Source organism: Littorina saxatilis, linkage group LG12 (assembly GCF_037325665.1).
Source record: "Littorina saxatilis isolate snail1 linkage group LG12, US_GU_Lsax_2.0, whole genome shotgun sequence".
Taxonomy (NCBI): domain Eukaryota; kingdom Metazoa; phylum Mollusca; class Gastropoda; order Littorinimorpha; family Littorinidae; genus Littorina; species Littorina saxatilis.
Genome location: NC_090256.1, coordinates 11,060,959 through 11,069,156, shown reverse-complemented (window position 1 = coordinate 11,069,156; position 8,198 = coordinate 11,060,959).

The following is an 8,198-nucleotide window of genomic DNA, read 5'->3' as shown; positions in this document are numbered from 1 at the left end:
TACCCAACGAAAGCGGAGTGAAGCTGACTATGCTCTCAGAGTATAGTGTGGGGAACCCATATGGGCAAACAAGCTCACACGTCACCAGAATTTCTGGAACGCTGAAGAAGAAGAAGATAAAGGCATCCATCCACGTGGATGCAAATGGAGCAAAACAACAGGCTTGATGCACTTTCTGTGCAGAGTGCGATTTGTTTTAAATCAATGTATTTGTTTAAATACACTAGTGCCAATCTGAACAAGAAGGGCAAAGCCCATACGACTCACATGCTTGACCTTGACCTTTACATGACCTTGACCTTCAATAACTAAACCTAGCAATGACATCATACACTAAGAACTGCTTTACACATTTTTCCTACCAAAATACATGTGACCTTGACCCAAGGTCAAGGTCATCCAAGGTCATGCAACACAAAGCTGTTAATTCAAGACATAGGAAGTACAATGGTGCTTATTGGCTCTTTCTACCATGAGATATGGTCACTTTTAGTGGTTCACTACCTTATTTTGGTCACATTTCATAAGGGTCAAAGTGACCTTGACCTTGATCATATGTGACCAAATGTGTCTCATGATGAAAACATAACATGTGCCCCACATAATTTTTAAGTTTGAAACAGTTATCTTCCATAGTTTAGGGTCAAGGTCACTTCAAAATATGTATACAATCCAACTTTGAAGAGCTCCTGTGACCTTGACCTTGAAGCAAGGTAAACCAAACTGGTATCAAAAGATGGGGCTTACTTTGCCCTATATATCATATATAGGTGAGGTATTGAATCTCAAAAACTTCAGAGAAAATAGGAAAAATGTGAAAAAAAAGCTGTTTTTTAGGCAACATTTATGGCCCCTGCGACCTTGACCTTGAAGCAAGGTCAAGATGCTATGTATGTTTTTTGGGGCCTTGTCATCATACACCATCTTGCCAAATTTGGTACTGATAGACTGAATAGTGTCCAAGAAATATCCAACGTTAAAGTTTTCCGGACGTCCGGACGGACGGACGGACGACTCGGGTGAGTACATAGACTCACTTTTGCTTCGCATGTGAGTCAAAAATCACACTGACAAAATGGGCAGAACTGTTCCCATGGGAAGGACTGTGCTTTTAAAGTGAACTAGCTACATAATAATTATACAAAAAACAAATACAAATAACAAGATGAGGGATCAATTTAAACCAGCATTGTTTTCGAGTCTTGGTCTTCGAGCATTACCAGTCAAATCAGTTTCAGATTTTGTTGATAAGTTTACTTCGCTAAGCCCAAGGGGTCTTTTGAGAAAAACAACAATCCCAGTTACATTCACGTGTGAAAAGAAGTTGCATGAATGACAAGTACACACAAGTGGACACCCGCAAAACAACCCACTGTCTCTTCTTTTATATAAAAGTATCAATGCAATGAGGCAATCCATTAACATAGATTGATAATCTGAGGTTGCTCTAGCTGACACTCCCCCATCTTACTCGTACTCCTGTTGTAGCCCCCAGCTGTTTTCATCACACGAAGCAAACACAAAGAAAGTTTTCTTTGCTCTTTATGCCAATTCGATACATTTGTTTTCAAACTATAGTTCAGGCAGACATTAGCTGCAAGGTATGTTTTCAGAATAGACAAAGTGTTTGTTTCTAAAGGAGCGGAGTTGTTTGTTTCTTAAACCACACCCTGTTCTCATCTTGGTGAAATGCACACACCCACAAACACACGCGTGTTGATTGTGAAATATAAATATCACAGCTGTTTTATTTGTCATTGTTATAACTCACTGAGGTCACTCTCGTAGGCGCTTAGAACTTGCGCCATAAACATATCCTCATTATTATTATTATTATTATTATTAGGTTAAGCATTGCTTGATACTTCATTCACTTTATTGTTTCACGCATTCATGTGCCATGTTTCAACGTGACATCTTAATATAAAGAACTATAGAAAAAAAGAAACGAAACAATAACAAGCAAACTGACAGACAGACAGACAGACAGACAGACGGACAGACAGACAGACAGACAGACAGACAGACAGACAGACGGACAGACAGACAGACAGACAGACAGACAGACGGACAGACGGACAGACAGACAGACAGACAAACAACTCAAACGACCAACCAACAGAAGAAAGCAACGTTCAATCAGAGCAGTCGATTCACTCTGCGACACTGTTGATATGAGCATTGAAAGTACACTTTACTTAACATCATTCTCTCCCCACCCACCCACACACAAACATCTCTCCCCACCCACCCACACACACACATCTCTCCCCACCCACCCACACACACATCTCTCCCCACCCACCCACACACAAATATCTCTCCCCACCCACCCACACACAAATATCTCTCCCCACTCACCCACACACAAACATCTCTCCCCACCCACCCACACACAAACATCTCTCCCCACCCACCCGCACACAAATATCTCTCCCCACCAACCCACACACAAACATCTCTCCCCACCCACCCACACACAAACATCTCTCCCAACCCACCCACACACAAACATCTCTCCCAACCCAACCCACCCACAAACATCTCTCCCAACCCATCCATACACAAACATCTCTCCCAACCCACCCACACACAAACATCTCTCCCCACCCACCCACACACAAATATCTCTCCCCACTCACCCACACACAAACATCTCTCCCCACCCACCCACACACAAACATCTCTCCCAACCCACCCACACACAAACATCTCTCCCAACCCAACCCACCCACAAACATCTCTCCCAACCCATCCATACACAAACATCTCTCCCAACCCACCCACACACAAACATCTCTCCCAACACACACACACACACACATCTCTCCCAACCCACCCACACACAAACATCTCTCCCAACCCACCCACACACAAACATCTCTCCCAACCCACACACACACAAACATCTCTCCCAACCCACCCACACACAAACATTTCTCCCAACCCACCCACACACAAACATCTCTCCCAACCCACCCACACACAAACATCTCTCCCAACCCACCCACACACAAACATCTCACCCAACCCACCCACACACAAACATCTCTCCCAACCCACCCACACACAAACATCTCTCCCAACCCACCCATTCACAAACATCTCTCCCAACCCACCCATACACAAACATCTCTCCCAACCCACCCACACACAAACATCTCTCCCAACCCACCCACACACAAGCATCTCTCCCAACCCACCCACCCACAAACATCTCTCCCAACCCACCCATACACAAACATCTCTCCCAACCCACCCACACACAAACATCTCTCCCAACCCACCCATACACAAACATCTCTCCCAACCCACCCACACACAAACATCTCTCCCAACCCACCCACACACAAACATCTCTCCCAACCCACCCACACACAAACATCTCTCCCAACCCACCCATACACAAACATCTCTCCCCACCCACCCACACACATCTCTCCCCACCCACCCACAAACATCTCTCCTCACCCACCCACATACATCTCTCCCCACCCACCCACACACAAACATCTCTCCCAACCCACCCACACACAAACATCTCTCGCCCCCTCTCTCTCCCCCCCCACCCCCCCCCCCCCCCCCCACACACACACAAACAACGGGAATAACGACGACGTTGACCACGACTATGATAATGTAGATGACGACGACGACGACGATTACGACAATACACCGCGAGAACGACGACGACGACCATGACAACGATAATGATTGTATAGACGGTGATGATGACGACGACAATGGCAATGAGGATGATATGTGTAGGTACAACTACCGCCCCCACCCCCACCCCTACCTCCATCCCCACTTCACACACTCACGACATCACCACCACAACCCTTCAACAATCCTCAAGATCCTATATGCTATCCCATTTTCAGCGGGTCCGGGGATCTCTTTGCCCAGCGCACTTCGAATTTTGAGGAAACTCGGTTGAATAAGACGGTACCTAGGATACTGAGGGAACTTACAGTAGGTCCTACTCCTCCGGACTTCTGGATAATCTGGATTAAACCCGAGAGATCAGACCATCTGAAAGTAGATTGGCCCTGGGAGGGGTCAGTTGACGTGAAAGGGCTGGAGGTAGTTGAGGAGTGGGGGTTGCAGGGCAGCTGGAGGATTTATCAGAGAGAGTATAGCCAGCTGAAGACTAACATTGATACAAGAACCGGAGGACATTCATAGACATTTTGTAGATCAGCTCAATAGGTGATTTGTAAAAATAACTCTATTGTGTGTGTGGGGGGGTGTGGTGTGTGTGTGTGTGTGAGTATGTGTGCGTGTGTGTGGTGTGTGGTGTGTGGTGTGTGTGGTGTGTGGTGCGTGGTGTGTGTGTGCGTGTGTGTGTGTGTGCGTGTGTGTTAAATTGGATGTGGATGCGGTCCCTTAACACAGGGAGCCAAACACACGTGGCCACAGATGAGTGAAGGCAAGCGATCACTGCGGCAGTGATTGGTGAGCTTCGATGAGTGAAAAGGTAACGGAAAAGGCAAAGGTAGCCTCACAACCATGTTGGTCGTAGGGGAGAGAGATGTACGAGATCGCAACTACTCTCAGGCCAACTTTATGAGGGCGGTGCCCATTCCTCTCCTTCGCTGCCGTCGGGAGGTCGTGAGTTCGAATCCCGGTCGCTGTCGCCTGGTGGGTTAAGAGTGGAGATTTTTCTGATCTCCCAGGTCAACTTATGTGCAGACCTACTAGTGAATTAACCCCCTTCGTGTGTACACGCAAGCACAAGACCAAGTGCGCACGGAAAAGATCCTGTAATCCATGTCGGAGTTCGATGGGTTATGGAAACACGAAAATATCCAGCATGCCTACTCAACGAAAGCGGAGTGAAGCTGACTATTCTCTCAGATTATAGTTTGGGGAATCCAAATGGGTAAACGAGCTCACACGTAACCAGAACATTCTGGAACGCTGAAGAAGAAGATGAAGCTGCCGCTGCCTTCCCCTGTCGTAAATAGGAGCAGGTACCCATTTCCAGCTGGGTGGACTGGAGAACGCTCGGAACAAATCGGGTATTTGTATCGCCCTGGGCAAGTGCTCTAACCACTGTGCCACTGAGAAAAAAGGAAATCAGATCGATTTAACACTGCATATTATCAACACTGGTGGTCACCATTCACCGTGAGTCCATAATCTCTTGCCGCCTCACTGATCAGTGGCATGTGTTTGTCTCCCTGTTTGCAAAGAGTGCAACACTTGCAACACTTGCACAAACCATTATAACAAGCCCTACAGAGTTATATATTCAAACCTCGTCTGTCTAAACAAGGAGAGGAGGGTATGCATCCACCCGAAGACATTTTGTTTTATCCGCTCAATTCAAAGATCCAGTTTAGCCTGTTATATCGTTACGGGCACATTATCTGTTATGTATTTATTTACTTACTTACTGACTTACTTACCTACTCACCTAAGTACTTACTTACTTACTTACTTACTTAACTACCTACCTACCTACTTACCTACTAACTTACTTACCCACTCACTTACTTACTTACTTACTTACTTATTTATTCATCATGTGTGTGTTTTCTCTATTTTGCTATTATTACTTCTGTCTTTTGGGGTTGTTTTTTTTTTTTTTTTTGGGGGGGGGGGGGGGGGGGGGGGGTATAGTTGCGTTCAAAGAATACAGCGGAGCTACATCTTAGCCCAGGGGAAGAACTTGCGTCTTTGTATTTCCTTTAGTAGAGGGAACCTCATTTTTGCCCCAAAAGAAGGAGCGCCCTTAAATACAGAGACCTTTCCATAGACCATCGTACTGTATAGGGGCCTCTTCAGAGACCAGTGACACCGGCATCCCTCTCACAACCCGCCGCATTGCTCTCTTTGGCACAGTCTCAAGCCCACTTTGCGATGTTAAAGAGTACACGGAGGAAAATTAATTTCCGGATCTTGAATCAACAGAGGCAAAGTCACCGTCGTCAGACTTCCGCAAGGAAAAAAACCCACTGGGATCGGGGGATTGGAGGGGGTGGGGTGGGGGCGGAGGGGGGCACTATAGATCTTGTAATCAGACGAGTTGGATAGATACGGAGATAAGCGTTGCAAACTGTTGGATCCATGGACTTTTTGATCCTCTTCTCTGGCCTCAGGAAGAAGAAAGGTACAAGCAAAACAATGGAAACAGACGAACTACTTTTGCTTTTCTTTTCGACTTCAAAGATAAACGAAGTGTCACAATGCTATTTAATTGGGACTCTCTTTTTGAGGCCTAAAACAAAGAAAGAAATTCGGAAGATCGAAGAATGATGACCAAACTTCCAAATTAAAAACATGGATACAGATCCGAAAAACGGCGACTTCCCACAGCCCCTCCTCTCTACCCTGCCCACGTCTCCGCGCAAAATGAAACTAGTGGCAACATTAATACAACACAGCGAATTGTAGTTCGAAAAGAGCAATAGACATATCATGTCGGATAAACCCTTTTAGAAGAGCTGGCCACAAGGGAGCAGATAAGAATCAGACACTATACGTTATTTGCGTGTTTGACCAAAATATGACATTTTACACAGATCGAGACAGTCATTGTTCTCCGAGACCGCGCTAGCGGTCGAGGTGAACAATGACTGTCGAGATCTGTGTAAAATGTCATATTTTGGTCAAACACGCAAATAACATTTATGTATCGATCGAATTCCTTTCAGGTACTTATGACTTTGTTGTTGTTTTGACGATTGAACGAGCACACACACACACACATGCATGCAATCCACATGTATGCAATCAAACACATAAGCTTCATATTTTGGGCGTTTCAGGTTGACCGAAACTTCAAAGGAACTACAAAACACACGTCATGTACTGACTTTGTTGTTGTTTTGACATTGAACAGCAGACACACACACAATCAAACACATGACGTTTTTTTTTTTTTAGTTCCTTTGAAGTTTCGGTCAACCTGAAAAGCCAAATTATAAAGTTTTGTCGGCCTCTGACGTCACATGACTCAAAGAAGGGAAATCCAATCTCCAATCGATACATATGAGCTTTCCAAGAACGATGACAAGAATCTGGGTATTGACGTAGAGGAAGAACCGTCCCCGTATTCACGTTAATTTCATTGATTAGCATCGTACCGGAGCATTTTTAAGATTACCATGGTAGGCGTGTTTAATCTACAGCACAGCAAATGTCCTTTGGGCTTTTCAGAAAACTTCTCCAAAATGCGCATTTTATTTACAACACAACCAATATTCCTTGGACACCCAAACAATTCTCCAAAATGACCTCTTCATTGGTTTATCTCTAACAACCATGTGTGTCTTTAACTTTAGCTTTGTCCACGAGACCAATTCACCTTATAAACGTTCCAGAGCGATTCCAGACACATTCACAAAAGAAGAAAAGATTCACGGAAACTCAATTCACTCACCAACACCGCTGTGAGTACATGTACCACTTCCTAGACTCAGCGGGGAGTGTGATGCAGGCATCGAGACGCACTCACACAAAGCGCACGATTGAACCCTTTTCCCCACGCTCCATTAGCCGAAGCACGGAGCAGATAATGCGCAGTTCTACAAGTGAGGCAAAAACAATCAGTGGTCTGTCTCATCATTCTCCCTTAGAAGCCATTGTACGGGCGAGTCAGGACTCGGGGGAAAACTGTCGAACAGAAGGAGGGCAGTGATGAACCAAACAACGGCAACGGCTGAACGGGACCTGTTTTCGGTTAGATCTAGTTTTGCCAGCCCGCCCGCCCGTGAGATTCAAGCGTGACTTTTGCGGCTTCTCTTAGTCTGGAAACGACGAGAGAAGAGTCTCGGTGAAAGCGAGGAGAATCTCGGTGAAAGGGTGTGTATACCGCTTGACTTATACCGGAAGTCGGACAACTTTAACTGGAATCAAATAACGAGGTTTTGAAACTCATCGGTTAAAAGGAACATATTAGGCCCAAAAAAAATAATAGGTGTGGTTACGGTAACATAGCCAAAAAAAATAGGGTAGGAAGGTAGGCAAACACTTTTTATTTTTTAACTTTTTTTTCTAATGTGTACAAATTAAACCTACTTGACAGGAAAATAAGTGTGCGACTCGGGCGCTTTCGCTTTCATAGCGTTTTCTGCACTCGTTTTCTTGTGTGTTTTTTTGTTTTTTGACAAATGTAATAAAAAGTTATAGGGTCGGCCCCTGAAAATAGGGTAGGTCGGGTTACCGTAACCACACCTATTTTTTTTTTA